Raw genomic sequence first — 18,248 nt, forward strand, 5'->3', positions numbered from 1 at the left:
ATTGAGCTTCGACAGGTGTTTGAAGACAATAGATAACCCCTACCGTGTCATTCCAACGTACACAGCGGAATCTTCCAAGACCTTGCTTGGTCAAACAAGGACAGCTCTCATCTGTTCAATGGAAACTCAGAGAGCGGAAAGTTTTTTTGATCATTTACACACAAGTTTTCTAACAATCGGGTTCAGGTCAAGACTCTGTGCAGGCCAGTCAAGTTCATCCACACCAGACTCTGTCATTCATGTCTTTATGGACCATGCTTTTTGCACTGGTGCACAGTCATGTTGGAAACGGAAGGGGCCCGCTCCGAACTGTTCCCACAAGGTTGGGCGCATGGAATTGTCCAAAGTGTTTTGGTATCCGGGAGCTTTCAAAGTTCCTTTCACTGGAACTAAGGGGCCACCCTCAGTGTGACTTGTCTGGCAGTTGACCAAGTATGCTTTGCATTCACTCATATGCGTGACAAGTCGTAGTTATGTGTCTGGGCTGGCACGCAAAGGCAGTACCTTTTAAGGTTTTTTTGGCGCGCTGTTCTTCTCCCTACAACCATATACACAGCGGCGTTTCAAAAAGTCATGCATTTTACTTTATTCAAAACCGATACCGATTATTAAGAAACCGATACCGATCATTTCCGATATTACATTTGAAAGCAAGCTGATATTATTGGACATCTCTAATATTGTGAGAGTAGTGCCTTTTCAACAGTGTTAAATTTTGAACTTCAATAATCCATTTAAAGAAAGAAGACAACGCCATCAAAGGGTACAGGATTTTGGATTTTTACTTCAACAATTGACTTCCGTCGATACTGAAAACGGTACCGTATTTCAAAACCTGGGTTGTATGTTATGTCACATCTGATTGCAGAACTGCCTCTATTTTGCATTTTCCCATGCAAAAAAGCAAGCACACCTGATAGAAGGCATTTGATAGTAAGGCTCCACTTTTAAAGAAGTTAGCTCGATGCTAATTGATATTGGCTATGCCATATACATGCTACTGATTAGCATTAGCCATTTTACATTGGGGTTTCAACACCTCCGAATTTGGCTATCAAAACTAAGATGCTCCTTAAATAAAACAGCAAGTGTGTGCTAAGTACAATACTTAAAAGGAATCACATCATCTACTATGATTCAAATATCAAGTGCACATATTATTCATGGGTGTGTTGCATGTGATTTACCAAAACTGTGTGCACAATTGATAACCTATTTAAATGAATTTTTTTGTGTTGTACTATCACTATGTTGCTGTGCCTGATGAGACACTCCTTTCCCTCCACTTTCAAATGCTCCAAAACAGAGGCCTCAGAACAGTTTCAGTCTGGATAAATCGCATTGCTAAAAAAATATATTTGCATCTTCTCCTCTCCGTATTGTGGGTGTTTTTATAGTCAGCATTTATTGTGCATATACATGAAAACAGATACACTAAAACAGGGGTCACCAGGTAGCCCGTAAGGACCAGATGAGTCGCCCGCTGGCCTGTTCTAAAAATAGCTCAAATAGCAGCACTTACCAGTGAGCTGCTTCTTTTTTTTTACATTTTATTTATTTACTAGCAAGCTGGTCTCGCTTTGCTCGACATTTTTAATTCTAAGAGAGACAAAACTCAAAAAGAATTTGAAAATCCAAGAAAATATCTTAAAGACCTGGTCTTCACTTGTTTGAATATTATTATTTACTTTGCTTCTCATAACGTTCAGAAAGACAATTTTAGAGAAAAAATACAACCTTAAAAATGATTTTAGGATTTTTAAACAAATATACCTTTTTACGTTTTCAATTCCTTCCTCTTCTTTCTTGACAATTTGAATCAATGTTCAAGTATTATTTTTTTCTTATTGTACGGAAAAATAAATACATTTTAATTTAATTCTTCATTTTAGCTTCTGTTTTTTTCGACAAAGAATATTTGTGAAATATTTCTTCAAATTTATTATGATTAAAATTAAAAAAAAATATTCTGGCAAATATAGAAATGCTGTATAATCAAATTTAAATCTTATTTCAAAGTCTTTTGAATTTCTTTTAAGATGTTTGTTCAGGAAAATCTAGAAGAAATAATGATTTGTCTTTGTTACAGTAGAAATATAGCTTGGTCCAATTTGTTATATATTTTAACAAAGTGCAGATTGGATTTTAAGCTATTTAAAACATTTCCTCAAAATTGTAAAAATAATCTCAATCAGGAAAAATTACTAATTATGTTCCATAATTTTTTCAAAAAGATTCGAGTTAGCTAGTTTTTCCTCTTCATTTTTTTCGGTTGAATTTTGAATTATAAAGAGTCAAAATTGAAGTTTCAAAATTGAATTTTAATTGTTTTGTGTTTTCTGCTCTTTTAAATCGTTCTATTTAAATTGTTTTTTCATCATTTATTCTCTCCAAAAAAAACTTTACGTGAAAAGGAAAAAACAATGTACGACGGAATGACAGACAGAAATACCAATTTTTTTTATACATATAGATTTATTTATTAAAGGTAAATTGAGCAAATTGGCTATTTCTGGCAAATTGGCTATTTCTGGCAATTTATTTAAGTGTGTATCAAACTGGTAGCCCTTCGCATTAATCAGTACCCAAGAAGTAGCTCTTGGTTTCAAAAAGGTTGGTGACCCCTGCACTAAATCAATCAATCAATCAATGTTTGTTTATATAGCCCTAAATCACAAGTGTCTCAAAGAGCTGCACAAGCCACAACGACATCCTCGCTTCAGAGCCCACAAAAGGGCAAGGAAAAACTCACAACCCAGTGGGTTGTCAATATGAATGACTATGAGAAACCTTGGAGAGGACCGCAGATGTGGATGGATTTGGCACTCCCTGTTTTACTCTTTTGAGGGACGCAATACTGCGATGACGTGGCGACTTGTCCAGGGTGTACACCGCCTTCCGCCGGAATGCAGCTGAGATAGGCTCCAGCACCCCCCGCGAACCCAAAAGGGACAAGCAGTAGAAAATGGATGGATGGTTGGATGGGACGCAATACTCTGCGTACAGAATACGTCTTTTAGTACAGGCAACCCTTTCGTAGATCAGGCCTTTTGTCGGGCTCAACAAACGACAAGACTGGCACGTTCAACTTAATAGCAAAGACTACTTCCTGACTACGGCAATACAGCTTGGACAAACTGAAATGAATGCATACTTACAGATGAGATTCAAAAGTGTAAAAAAAACAAGATACACCAACTGGACAGCAGTTAGTATCAGTCTAGCGTTAAAATATAAAAAATATATTGTAAACAGCTTCCTGCCGTCATCGTGCGGGTTACATGGATCATCAAGGAAGGGCATTGCTTTTGAAGGTTTGACTCTTGTTCATTTTTCAATAAGGTTCAATCTAGGTCGAGTCACTTTTCAGCTCCTCCTCCGCTGCTCGCTCCGGTCTTCTTTTCAGTCGGCCGCGTCTTAATCGCAGTGTTTGGCTCGCTCTCAGTCGTTTTCGCTCGTCTGGCACTGCTGCATCTGCTGCGGACACTCCAACTCCTTCACCCCTTTTATACAGCGTCAGGAGAAATGTTAACTGTGTCCCGGTGTGTGACCCACGCACCTGAATAAGATTGTGGCGACGTCGCTCCCAGCAAGCCCCGCCTCTCCGCTCCGCCGCATCCTCCGCCATCTTGGGCAGGGCGGCGTGCCCTGCCCCGCCGTCAGCCCGTCGGCTCCGCCTCTCCACATATATATTCTATTATGAAACAAATTAACATTTATTATCACACTAACACACAAAAAGATACCGAAAATTGGTACTTTTGAGTACCCGTACCCATTCTCAGATACCGCGAATTGGTACCATATCTGTTTGAATGTTAAAGGTACCCATATCTTATTGCGTAGGCAATAAACATGAGACCTTCAAGTGGTGTGACACTTAATGACGGCTTCTGAGGAGTCTCAGTCGACACTCCTCGGACGCATCCTCGCTCATCCATGCGGACTGGACACTGGCCAGCCTGGACAGTGGGCGGCCGAGGGTGGAGTCTGCTCTCTTGGTTGCTTTGTTGGGTCTGCTCCTGTTCATGGTCATGCTCCCCCTACCCAGCAGACAATGGCGTGGAAGACCGCAGAGGTCATCACAGTGTATGAGTTTTGTATATATGTTTTTGTTCTTTTTGTTGTTGTTTTACTTTTGTAGCTGTATGTAGAAATGGCTGGTTGCATCAGATCTGGTATTTTGATGTCTTTAATGTCCTTTATGTTCATTGATGTTTGATGTTTCCCTTTTACACACATGCTTATGTGTGGTATGGATTTGACGTTTTTGTCCCCTTGGCCTCAGTCTGGACCCCCTCTCCAGGGGCCCAGGTGTAGACTGATTTTTTTTTCTCATCCCCCCCACACCTCCTTTTCAGCGTTTACCTGTTTCTCACCTTTTTTTGTAAGGGTCGCGGAAGTTGATTTGTGATGTTTGCCTCTTACACACATGCTTATGTGTGCTATGGCTTTGACGTTTTTTCCCCTTAGCCTCAGTCTGGACCCCCTCTCCAGGGGCCCAGGTGTAGACAGATTTTTTTTTCTCATCCCCCCACACCTCCTTTTCAGCGTTTGCCTGTTTCTCACCTTTTTTTGTAAGGGTCGCGGAAGTTGATTTGTGATGTTTGCCTCTTACACACATGCTTATGTGTGCTATGGCTTTGACGTTTTTTCCCCTTAGCCTCAGTCTGGACCCCCTCTCCAGGGGCCCAGGTGTAGACTGATTTTTTTTTTCTCATACCCCCCACACCTCCTTTTCAGCATTTACCTGTTTCTCACCTTTTTTTGTAAGGGTCGCGGAAGTTGATTTGTGATGTTTGCCTCTTACACACATGCTTATGTGTGCTATGGCTTTGACGTTTTTTCCCCTTAGCCTCAGTCTGGACCCCTTCTCCAGGGGCCCAGGTTTAGACATTTTTATTTTTTTTCTCATCACCCCACCTCCACCCCGCCTTTTTGTCCTACTAATTTTGGCGGTCTTTGAACTCACCGTAGTTTGTTTACATGTACAACTTTCTCCGACTTCCTTGGACGTGTTGTATGCCACTTCTTTTTCTGTCTCATTTTGTCAACCAGACTTTTAATGTTTTGCGTGAATACACAAAGGTGAGTTTTGTTGCTTTTATTGACTTGTGTGGAATGCTGATCGGGCATATTTGGTCCCTGCATGACTGCAAGCTAGTCGATGCTAACATGCTATTTAAGCTAGCTATATGTACACATTGCATCATTATGCCTCATTTGTAGCTATATTTGAGCTCATTTAATTTCATTTAAGTCCTTTTAATTGAATTTATATCTCATGACACACTATCTGTATGTAATATGGTTTTCAAAGGCCTACTGAAACCCACTACTACCGACCACACAGTCCGATAGTTTATATATCAATGATGAAATATTAACATTGCAACACATGCCAATACGGCCGGTTTAGTTTACTAAATTGAAATTTCAAATTTCGCTCGAAATATCCTGTTGAAAACGTCGCGTTATGATGACGCCTATAATGACGCGTGACGTCACGGATTGTAGCGGACATTTTGATCCAGCACCGATCCCAGCTGTAAGTCGTCTGCTTTAATCGCATAATTACACAGTATTCTGGACATCTGTGTTGCTGAATCTTTTGCAATTTGTTCAATTAATAATGGAGACGTCAAAGAAGAAAGATGTAGGTGGGAAGCGGTGTATTGCGGCCGCCTTTAGCAACACAAACACAGCCAGTGTTTCCTTGTTTACATACCCCAAAGCTGACGGTGAAGCTTTACTATGGAACAGAGCGGTCAAGCGAACATGGTTCCCTACCACATGTCAACCGGCAGGTTTCGGTGAGAAAATGGTGGTAATAAGTTAGCTCTTACCGTAGTCATGAGCGGAGAGCTTGAGTCGTTCCTCCTGCAGCTGCAGACTCTCTTGCCTCCTCCCACCGGCCGCCCCCGACCGTCGGATGCTTACACCGTGAAAGAGGGGAGAAAAAAAAATCTCAGCCAGGCTGCCTTGCCTCGTCAAGAAACGTGGCTTCCCTCAGAGACACTGGCGGTCACCACACCCATGGCCACACCCCTCCGACTTTCAGGTACGACCATATAATCTCACTAAAACACTAGTAACTCAATAAGCAGATAAAGGATTTTCCAGAATTATCCTAGTAAATGTGTCTAATAACATCTGAATTGCTCCCACTGCCCTCGTCTTTTTTTTTGTAGTTCTTCACTCTCACTTTCCTCATCCACAAATATTTCATCCTCGCTCAAATTAATGGAGAAATCGTCGCTTTCTCAGTCTGAATCGCTCTCGCTGCTGGTGGCCATGATTGTAAACAATGTGAGGATGTGAGGAGCTCCACAACCAGTGACGTCACGCGCACATCGTCTGCTACTTCCGGTACAGGCAAGGCTTTTTTATTAGCGACCAAAAGTTGCCAACTTTATCGTGGATGTTCTCTACTAAATGCTTTCAGCAAAAATATGGCAATATCGCGAAATGATCAAGTATGACACATAGAATGGACCTGCTATCCCCGTTTAAATAAGAACATCTCATTTCAGTAGGCCTTTAATTCAATGTATATCTCATGACACATTATCTGTATGTAATATGGCTTTTAAATTTGACAGATTTGTTTTTTAAATTTTTGGTCCTCTTTCAACATTTTGGGTTGCCGACCCCTGCCTTAGAGCAAGAGAAGCAAGGAAAAACTAATTCATAAGGTGCTCGTTTCTCTGGGCGCAATGAACCCTGGGAACTATTTCACAGTTTACTTATGACTCTACAGTTTTATGATGGTTTCGCTCTGATGCCCTGCACAAGATGGAAGACGACCATCCACTGTCGTCTGCATTAATCAGAGGAGAACAAAAAGAACGGTCATTCAGTTTGTGTCGGAGACTTCAGGTGAAATCCTCCTGTGAGCCTTTTTTAACAAGCTCGCCCATTCATCAGTTCCCGCCCTGCTGCTGGGAACCGCTCGTTTAATCATAGACGTCACCGCGGATAACAGCAGCGGCTAAATCCTTAACATGTCGAGACGCCTGGAGACAAGCAGACGGTCCGGAGGAACCGCATCATTTGTCAACGGAAATGATGTTGAACGGGACGTCAGAAACTGTGGGAGACCTTGCACTGATTTTTAATTCACCGCTAAATACTGCATCCCATCATTTCTATATTGTGAACGACTTTCCCTGTCGCTCGGGTTCCATGGACCACTCAGGAAGGACATGATCGCTTGAACAGGTTTGACTCTTGTTTATTTTGCAATAAGATTTCTCTTGCCGGGTTGGATCGCTTTTCAGCCGCCGCCGTCGTTCTTGTCAGCTCCTTGCTTTTGCTGCTGCCGCTCTTCATCCGTCGTTGCAGGCTCTCCAACTCCTTCTGCCCCGATCTCTCCTCCTTCTCCCCTTTTATGCAGCGTAAGGAGAAATGTGAATTGTTTCCCGGTGTGCGAGCCACACACCTGATCTCGCTCGTAGCGTCGCTCCCGCCTCTCCACTCAGCCGCATTTTCGTCCTCCTTGCCGCCATCTTGGGCAGGGCTTCTTGGGTACTGATTAATGCCAAGGACTACCAGTTTGATACACACTTAAATAAATTGCCAGAAAGAGCCAATTTGCTCAATTTACCTTTCATAACTAAATCTAGATATATATATAAAAAAAAATGGGTGTATCTGTCTGTCATTCCGTCGTACATTTTTTTTCCTTTTACGGACTGTTTTTTGTAGAGAATAAATGATGAAAAAAACACTTAATTGAACGGTTTAAAAGAGGAGAAAACACAAAAAAAATGAAAATTTAATTTTGGATCATAGTTTATATTCAATTTCGACTCTTTAAAATTCAAAATTCAACCGAAAAAAATGACGAGAAAAACTAGCTAATTCGAATCTTTTTTTAAAAAGTAAAAAAATAATTTATGGAACTTCATTAGTAATTTTTCCTGATTAAGATTAATTTTAGAATGTTGATGACATGTTTTAAATAGGTTTAAATGTATAACAAATTAGACCAAGCTATATTTCTGACAAAAACAAATCATTATTTCTTCTAGATTTTCCAGAACAAAAATTTTAAAATAAATTCAAAAGTCTTTACAATAAGATTTAAATTAGATTATACAGATTTTCCAGATTTGCCAGAATATTTTATTTTTGATTTTAATCATAATAAGTTTGAATAAATATTTCACAAATATTATTCATCGAAAAAACAGAAGCTAAAATGAAGAATAAATTAAAATGTATTTATTATTCTTTACAATAAAAATAAATACTTGAGCATTGATGTAAATTGTCAGGAAAGAAGAAGGAATTTAAAAGGTAAAAAGTTATATGTATAAATATCCTAAAATTCTTTTTAAGGTTGTATTTTTTTTCTCTAAAGTTGCCTTTCTGAAAGTTATAAGAAGCAAAGTAAAAAAATTAATGAATTTATTCAAACAAGTGAAGACCAAGCCTTTAAAATATTTTGTTGGATTTTCAAATTCTATTTGAGTTTTGTCTCTCTTAGAAATAAAAAATGTTGAGCAAAGCGAGACCAGCTTGCTAGTAAATAAATACAATTTAAAAAATAGAGGCAGCTCACTGGTAAGTGCTGCTATTTGAGCTATTTTTAGAACAGGCCAGCGGGCGACTCATCTGGTCCTTACGGGCTACCTGGTGCCCGCGGGCACCGTGTTGGTGACCCCTGCTCTAGTTTGTAATGCATTTTTTTTTGTGCTGCAGCTAGTACATAGATTTTTTTATATACTGTATATATTATACAAATATATAATATAATAATATATCAGTAGATATTATATACTGTATATATAATATGTCAATATTACATACATGTTATAATTTGTATTGCTACTATGGTACATTGTTAGTCTATTATCCTTTCCATCCTTTGTAACTGAGCTACTGTGTAGAACAATTTCCCTTGTGGATCAATAAAGTTTGTCTAAGTCTAAGTCTATGGTTCCTACATGCGCATAATTCCCTGCATGCATGGATACGCTCACCCTTCTCTAAATTAGGTGCCGTATAAACTTTTACTAAAACCTCCTAGTACGGGGGTCGGCTGCATGCAGGCTCTGGAGCTGCATGCGGCTCTTTAGCGCCGCCCTAGTGGCTCTCTGGAGCTTTTTCAAAAATATATGAAAAATGGAAAAAGATGATGGGGAAAATACATATTTTTGGTTTTAATATGGTTTCTATAGGAGGACAACTATGACACAAACCTCCCTTAATTGTTATAAAGCACATTGTTTACCTTAAACATGCTTCAATGATTCGAGTATTTGGCGAGCGCCGTTTTGTCCTACTAATTTTGGCGGTCCTTGAACTCACCGTAGTTTGTTTACATGTATAACTTTCTCCGACTTCCCAAGACGTGTTTTATACCACTTCTTTTTCCGTCTCATTTTGTCCACCAAACTTTTAACGTTGTGTATGAATGCACAAAGGTGAGTTTTGTTGATGTTATTGACTTGTGTGGAGTGCTAATCAGACATATTTGGTGACTGCATGACTGCAAGCTAATCGATGCTAACATGCTATTTAGGCTAGCTGTATGTACATATTGCATCATTATGCCTCATTCGTAGCTATATTTGAGCTCATTTAGTTTCCTTTAAGTCCTCATAATTCAATTTATATCTCATGACACATGGCTTTTATTTTTCGGAATTGTTTTTGTGTTTGTATTCTTCGGAATTGTTTTTGTATTTTTGGTCCAATATGAGGAGGTGAGTAGAGTTGCCAGAAATTGTACTCAAGTAAGAGTACTGTTACTTTAGAGATTTATTTGTCAAGTAAAAGTAAGGAGTAGTCATCCAAATATTTACTTGAGTAAAAGTAAAAAAGTATGTTGTGAAAAAACTACTCAAGTACTGAGTAACTGATGAGTAACCTGTTTGTTTAATGATTACGGCAACAAATAATGCACAAAAACATAAAGATAGCAATGAGCAAATTCATAACTAGGAATAGCTCTTAAGCGACTAAAACAATAATATATATTAAATAATAATACATTAAAATAAAAAAAAATAAGGCAAATTGAGCCAGAATAACTTAACAGCACCACAGGCTCAGAAGGCATTCAGAGATTGATTGATTGATTGATTAATTGATTGATTGATTGATTGATTGAAACTTGTATTACTAGATTGCACAGTACAGTACATATTCTGTACAATTGACCACTAAATGGAAACACCCCAATAAGTTTTTCAACTTTTATCAATTACTTAATAAATGACCAAGTCGAGGTGATCTACCTCATATATACATACACACACACACATATATATAAATATATACAGTATATAATTTATAGTTATTTATTTTGCCGTTTTTTTTGACGTGTTAAAAGTGTTTTAATGAATATACATGCATGTTTAACATATAGATTCCTATCTTTCATGAAGACAAGAACATAAGTTGGTGTATTACCTGATTCTGATGACTTGCATTGATTGGAATCAGACAGTATAGTGCTGATAATGTCCACATTTTCAAATGGAGGAGAAAAAAAGTTCCTCTTTTCTGTCTATACCACATAAAAGTCGTTGGTTTTTGGCATCTTATTTGTCCAGCTTCCATATTTTAATTTTTATACACTTTACAAGAAATACATTGGCGGCAAACTCCGTAGCTTGCTCGCTTGTTTGCGCTGGCTTTCAGAGACTCTTATTTTGTTAGCGCAGGCGCGATGGAGCGGCGCTTTTATTGTGAAGACAGGAACTGTGCGATCAGTCGTTAGGCTTTTGACGGGAAGTACGGTTGAAATAAAAAGTGTCTTTTTTCCTTTACACTTTTGATTGATTGATTGAAACTTTTATTAGTAGATTGCACAGTACAGTACATATTCTGTACAATTGACCACTAAATGGTAACACCCCAATAAGTTTTTTAACTTTTTTAGGTCGGATTCGACGTGTGACGGTCAGGTGACCGCCTGGTTTTGTTTGATTGGTCCAACATCACCAGTGACTGCATCTGATTGGTGAAACGCAGGCGTGCGTAGTTCCTACTTTGAATGCGTGTCTGACAAAATCAAAACAAACTAAGCGTGCATTAACAGATCGATTAAAAAAAAAGTAGCGTTTAACGAGCTGATTGTAGATAAATGGAGCGGAGTAAAAGTAGCGTTTCTTCTCCATAAATATACTCAAGTAAAAGTATGTTGCATAAAAACTACTCTTAGAAGTACAATTTATCCCAAAAGTTACTCAAGTAGATGTAACGGAGTAAATGTAGCGCGTTACATCCCACCTGTGCCAAAAAGGCTTTTTCAACATTTTGGGTATGTTGGCAACGATGCAACTTTAACCAGAATGATACAAAAATACTGTATGATTAACACCATTCTGATATTCTTTTGATTGTTTCTTGGTTAGTGTCACGGCGTGAGCTTGCCGTTGTTGGTGTGACCCCAGGATGCAGAGACGAGAGGCGGCGTGCATTTGGATTATTTTAATGATGAAAAAGGAAGCAAATATCCACAGGTGAGTCAAAGAACTAAGCAAAAGGCAAACAGAAACTGAGGCAGAGGTAAAAAAAAAAAAAAACACAGGTATTGGAACGACATAAATCCTCCTGGCTCCTGGTTCGAATCCAGCTTCCGCCATCCTAGTCACGGCAGTTGTGTCCTTGAGCAAGACACTTCACCCACTTTGCTTGCAGTGCCACCCGCATTTGTAGAAATGCAGCTTAAACATTTTGAAAATGGGTCTCACAACTTAAAGCTCTTTGAGTTTGTAGAGGAAACGTGCTATATAAATATACTCAGTGACTCAGTGGAGACAAATGGAGACTACAACATAAAATGGGTTGGAAAGGAACTAAATACTAAAAGACAGGAAAACAAAAAACACTGTCATGACAGCTAGTAAACTAAAGTGCAGTAGTTTTTATAATATTTGATAAAGGGTCAGACGATAACCCAATCATATTTAAACCGAAGCAATTTTTCCCGTAAGAAAATAATGTAAACACAATTAATCTGTACCGGACACCAATAAATAGTTACACAAAAACATTTAACAGAGAATAATTGTAGTTTATCATGCAAAAAACAATGTTGTGACGTTTGAAGTGTGTATTACATGAAACATCACTTTGATCTTGATTAAAGACCGAAGATTAAAGGCAATGTGCTGAGAGGAAGGAGGAGAGCTCCAACTGTTTTCTTGAAATAAATAAGGTTTTTCGCCTTCCTTATCAAAGCGATGGCCCTCGCAACTTTGTTTGGCCCCATGGTGAGTTATTTTGCAGCTGTACTCGTTACTAAACAGCATAGAGACTTGTGGTGCAAACTGAGTTAGGTAGCAAACAACTACGGAGTCAGACAGTGATGATATAAGGAAGTGTTGCAATAATAACATTACGATTTCCTTAAACTCTCGCAGTTTATTCAAAACACGACAAGACTGACATATGGGATTCCTTGTTTGAGCACCTGAGTCTGCGGAACGATACACTGGCAAAAGGACTAGTTTGTCAGGTGCAATGTTTGGCTATAGAATAACCAAGACAACATATCAGAGATCCATCCATCCATCCATCTATCTTCTTCCGTTTATCTGAGGTCGGGTCGCGGGGGCAGCAGCCTAAGCAGGGAAGCCCAGACTTTCCTCTCCCCAGCCACTTCCTCCAGCTCTTCCCGGGGGATCGGTTTGTTTTGAACTAAATTCGGCGGCCGATAAGGTGTCATTCCCGAGCCGCCAGTTGACGAAACCTGGGGAGTATCTAGCAGCTAGCTCACATTTGGCAGGATTGCAAAAAATAAAACCAGTTTGCAGTAAATTAGATGGCTAGGGAGGAACTTTTACAACGATAAAAGTTCGGATCTGGGAATTTAAAAGTGGTCTAGCAGATCAGGGTTGTCTACACATTGACTTTTCACTGAAATGAATCAGTCTAACTATTTACAGTTCAAGACGCCATTAGGATTCCTACACTAGCATGTCCATCCTCTTCCCGGGGGATCGGTTTATTTGTAACTAAATTCGGCGGCCGATAAGGTGTCATTCCCGAGCCGCCAGTTGACGAAACCTGGGGAAACTGATTTACCAGCGAGTATCTAGCAGCTAGCTCACATTTGGCAGGATTGCAAAAAATAAAACCAGTTTGCAGTAAATTAGATGGCTAGGGAGGAACTTTTACAACGATAAAAGTTTGGATCTGGGAATTTAAAAGTGGTCTAGCAGATCAGGCTTGTGTACACATTGACTTTTCACTGAAATGAATCAGTCTAACTATTTACAGTTCAAGACGCCATTAGGATTCCTACACTAGCATGTCCATCCTCTTCCCGGGGGATCGGTTTATTTGTAACTAAATTCGGCGGCCGATAAGGTGTCATTCCCGAGCCGGCAGTTGACGAAACCTGGGGAAACTGATTTACCAGCGAGTATCTAGCAGCTAGCTCACATTTGGCAGGATTGCAAAAAATAAAACCAGTTTGCAGTAAATTAGATGGCTAGGGAGGAACTTTTACAACGATAAAAGTTCGGATCTGGGAATTTAAAAGTGGTCTAGCAGATCAGGGTTGTGTACACATTGACTTTTCACTGAAATGAATCAGTCTAACTATTTACAGTTCAAGACGCCATTAGGATTCCTACGCTAGCATGTCCATCCTCTTCCCGGCTAACTGGGACATGGCCGTGTGCTCCATACAAATCTAAATAAGTGGGAAAACACTTTCATGCAGAGCAAAAAAAACTGCCTCAGATGTCGCTGGCACGGAAACTAAGAGATAAAGTCCTCTTTGGTGTCTTGCCCCTTGACTCAAAACACTTTGATTTGTCTGACTGGAGCAGTGGGAGCGTCTCCCCGCTGTCTACCTGCACCAACTTTTATCCTGGAGTGATGTTTGCCTGCAGAGGAAGCAGGAGAAAAGGCTCAGTAAGCAGTAGTGACTTTTATGTCCTGAAAAACTGTGTTTTAATTATCAGAATCACCCGGGGCGACGATGAGGCTACTTCTGTGATGAATCAAGATGAGTGTGGGTGTGTGCTGATGCTCTGTTCCAGTGCACAAGTCTGCCCGTTCTCTCTCATATCTTTGTAAATGTGTCAGCGTGTTTGTCTCCCGCTGTGACGGGGCGTCTCTAATTGAGTGTGCTTCTCGCTCAGACAGGAGGTCTCAGGTAGTGTTGACATTCAGGCAGTGGAGGGCCACCATTGGGGGTGACAAGCAATCACTCTTTCAGCAGCCTCCCTAATTACACCACAGTTTCAAAACAACCGAACGGTTCCGGTTACTTCCAAGCAGGCGTCCCATGCGTCTGTTTGCACTGCAAAAACTCAGTGTTCAAAAACAAGACAAAAAAATACAAAAATTAGAGGTATTTTATTTGAACTAGGCAAAATTATCTGCCAATAGAACAAGAACATTTGGCTAGTCAAGACTTTCCAAAACGAGTCAAATTAAAGCTGCAAACAGCGTTGGTCGGGCCCGCTTTGGCTGCTGCCCCCATGACCCAAGCCCTGGTCTAGGTCAGACCTACATAGAGGTATTTGTTTCATGTCTGTTTGAATAGCTCTTTGAGTGGTAAAGGTGGCCGACCTCTGATGTATTTCAACGGGCGGGCGGTTGCGGTTCTGATAAAATGATGGTTCGGGTGACCGGCGGGTGGATGACGACTTGGGTGATGCGGTTGCGGATGATATAATTGCCTATTAGCGCATCTCTAGTCCATATATAAGGCGCACCGGATCATAAGGCGCACTCTCAGCTTTTGAGAACATTTTAGGTTTTTAGGTGCGCCTTATAGTGTGGAAAATACGGTACCTTGGATCCGACTCCTTCACCGAGTCGAAGCAGGGTTTGCGGATTGAAAGTCCAGAGCGCAAGGTAACAAGCCAAAAAGCTTAAGCCTTCCGCTAGTTGTCCAGAGCAACTCTAAAATGCGATCTATTATGAAAAACCAACTTCTCTTATTTAGTTGTAACTGTTCTTTTTTTTTCTGTGTTCATGAAAGCTCCGATAACTTGAACTCGAACCATGGAGGCATAGCAGAGATATTTATTAAACGATCTTGCCTTCCTCTATACTTCCTCCAAACGAGCTGTTTGGAAATTGAATTTGCAACATTTGTGATGTCAGCAGATATCTCCACACACTACAAAAACTGAAATCTAATGAAGATATTTGCTTATTTTCTGTCCGACAAGATAATTCTTCTCACTAAGCAGATTTTATGTTAGAGTGCTTTATTTGTTTTAAGGGTTTTGGTCCTAAATGATCTCAGTAAGATATTACAGCTTGTTGCTAAGTTTTAATGAGGTAGTTGTATATGTCTGAATACTGTCGATCCGAAACGTCCTTCGTTATGTGTGACTCGATAGAAGTATTAAAGCACGGCAAGTGTCTTATACGATTTGGTTATGTTTAACCCATTAAGTTTTGTGTATTGTTCAATATTTGTGTGATTGCTGCTTCTCCTGCCAATATGGCAGTCAGTGTAAACACAACTAATCACTCTTTTGAGTGTGCAGGTTGAACTATTATCTGAATAGGACTATTTAAGTGCATGAAAACGTGCTAAGTACTGAGTTGATCTGACATTGCTTCCGTTTTCGGAGCATTTTACGTGTGGTTTCGTTTCCAGCAGTTTTATCCTTTTTCCTTGTTCTCTGTAACATTACAGTGAAAAAATTGATGAACAAATAATTTATCAGGCTTCACGGTGGCAGAGGGTTAGTGCGTCTGCCTCACAATACGAAGTTCCTGCAGTCCTGGGTTCAAATCCAGGCTCGGGATCTTTCTGTGTGGAGTTTGCATGTTCTCCCCGTGAATGCGTGGGTTCCCTCCGGGTACTCCGGCTTCCTCCCACTTCTAAAAACATGCACCTGGGGATAGGTTGATTGGCAACACTAAATTGGCCCTAGTGTGTGAATGTGAGTGTGAATGTTGTCTGTCTATCTGTGTTGGCCCTGCGATGAGGTGGCGACTTGTCCAGGGTGTACCCCGCCTTCCGCCCGATTGTAGCTGAGATAGGCGCCAGCGCCCCCCGCAACCCCAAAAGGGAATAAGCGGTAGAAAATGGATGGATGGGATGGATAATATACCATAGAAAGTAAACAAATATTAAATGCATAAATAATCTTTGTCTCAATTAAGAAATGAAAAAAAGGGTTCAGATATTCATCATAATTCTTCTTCTGTGTACTTTGTGAACACTTGTAGTTTGAACAGTCTCTTAAACTAAAATATATTGGTGCTTTGTTTGATGTATTTGGTTAATCCATTCCATAATTTAACTCCACATACAGATATGCTAAAGGTTTTAAAGGCCTACTGAAACCCACTACTACCGACCACGCAGTCTGATAGTTTATATATCAATGATGAAATATTAACATTGCAACACATGCCAATACGGCCGCTTTAGTTTACTAAATTGCAATTTTAAATTTCGCACAAAGTATCCTGTTGAAACCGTCGCGGTATGATGACTCGTATGATGACGCATGCGTTTGACGTCTCTGGTTGTAGCAGACATTATTTTCCAGCCCGATCCGAGCTCTAACTAGTCTGCTTTAATCGCATTATTACACAGTATTCTGTTGCTGAATCTTTTGCAATTTGTTCAATTAATAATGGAGAAGTCAAAGTAGAAAAATGGAGGTGGGAAGGTTTTAGCCTTTAGCCACACAAACACACGGTGTTTCCTTTTTTAATATTCCCAAAGGTGAAGCTTTACTCTGGATCAGAGCGGTCAAGCGAACATGGATCCCGACCAAATGTCAACCGGCATTTTTCGGTGAGAAAACTGTGGTAATAAGTTTGCTCTTACCGGTGACATCAGCAGAGCTTCCAGCTGCGTGACTTCCCTCAGAGACACTGGGTCAACACTCCCGTGGCCACACCCCTCCGACTTTCAGGTACTATTTAATCTCACTAAAACACTAACACAATAGAAAGATAAGTGATTTTCCAGAATTATCATAGTAAATGTGTCTAATAACATTTGAATCACTCCCACTGCAATCACCCTTTTTTTTTTTTTCTAGTCCTTCACTCTAAATTTCCTCATCCACAAATCTTTCATCCTCGCTCAAATTAATGGCAAAATTGTCGCTTCCTCGGTCTGAACATTGTGGAAATAAGTCGCCTCTTACCAGACGGAGATCAGCGGAGCCACGAACCTCCTGCAGCTGCCGTGACTTCTCTCAGAGACTGGCGTCAAAACACCCGTGGCCACACCCCTCCAACTTTAAGGTACTATTTAACGCACTAAAACACTAGCAACACAATAGGCAGATAAGGGATTTCCGAGAATTATCCCAGTAAATGTGTCTAAAAACATCTGAATCCCTCTCACTGCCCTCGCCTTTTTCTTTTTTCTTTTTTTTAAATTTTTTTATTAATCTTATTTTTTTTTCTAGGCCTTCACTCTAAATTTCCTCATCCACAAATCTTTCATCCTTGCTCAAATTAATGGGGAAATCGTCGCTTTCTCGGTCCGAATCGCTCTCGCTGCTGCTGGCTATGATTGTAAACAATGTGAGGATGTGAGGAGCCCTACAACCCGTGACGTCACGCGCACATCGTCTGCTACTTCCGGTACAGGCAAGGCTTTTTTATTAGCGACCAAAAGTTGCAAACTTTATCGTCGATGTTTTCTACTAAATCCTTTTAGCAAAAATATGGCAATATTGCGAAATGATCAAGTATGACACATAGAATGGACCTGCTATCCCTGTTTAAATAAGAAAATCTCATTTCAGTAGGCCTTTAAGTGCTGTACGAGCATAGAAATGTTGTAAATTACATTTTCCTCATCAGAGCCAACATTTTTGCCCTCTTCCTTATTTTATGGATGATGTCAATGCAAAACAATTGGACAAAGAAATTACCTAAAAATTCTTGAAATTGCTACAATCAGACTCATGTTTTTTGGACCCATTCCTATCACATCTTTTGGTATTATAGTGAAAAATGTCGAACTTATTCACAACAAAATCCGAATTGTACATCACACCATGTAGTGTTACGTCGCCGCAGATGTGATAACTTTGAGATTTAAACTGTATGAAGGGCACTATTAGCGTCTTTGGTCATAACCCATCCTCAGGTGGTTAGGAATTCACCGTCAAGTATTACAATTCCTCCAGGTGGCAAAATAGCTTATTGGTAAAGATGGACAAAACTTAGTTTCCCCAGTACCATGAACTGATTAACGTGGACCCCGACTTAAACAAGTTGAAAAACTTATTCGGGTGTTACCATTTAGTGGTCAATTGTACGGAATATGTACCGTACTG

At 39.9% G+C, this 18,248-nt stretch overlaps 1 long non-coding RNA gene across 1 annotated transcript; it reads left to right on the forward strand.

Moving 5' to 3' along the window:
• Positions 1–6,950: 6,950 nt before the first annotated feature.
• Positions 6,951–16,971, forward strand: LOC133544345 (uncharacterized). The gene is made up of 3 exons (XR_009804634.1): positions 6,951–7,221; positions 11,370–11,477; positions 16,673–16,971. It is a non-coding gene; the product is annotated as an uncharacterized LOC133544345 (long non-coding RNA).
• Positions 16,972–18,248: the final 1,277 nt, after the last annotated feature.

Source organism: Nerophis ophidion, linkage group LG27 (assembly GCF_033978795.1).
Source record: "Nerophis ophidion isolate RoL-2023_Sa linkage group LG27, RoL_Noph_v1.0, whole genome shotgun sequence".
NCBI classification, from domain to species: domain Eukaryota; kingdom Metazoa; phylum Chordata; class Actinopteri; order Syngnathiformes; family Syngnathidae; genus Nerophis; species Nerophis ophidion.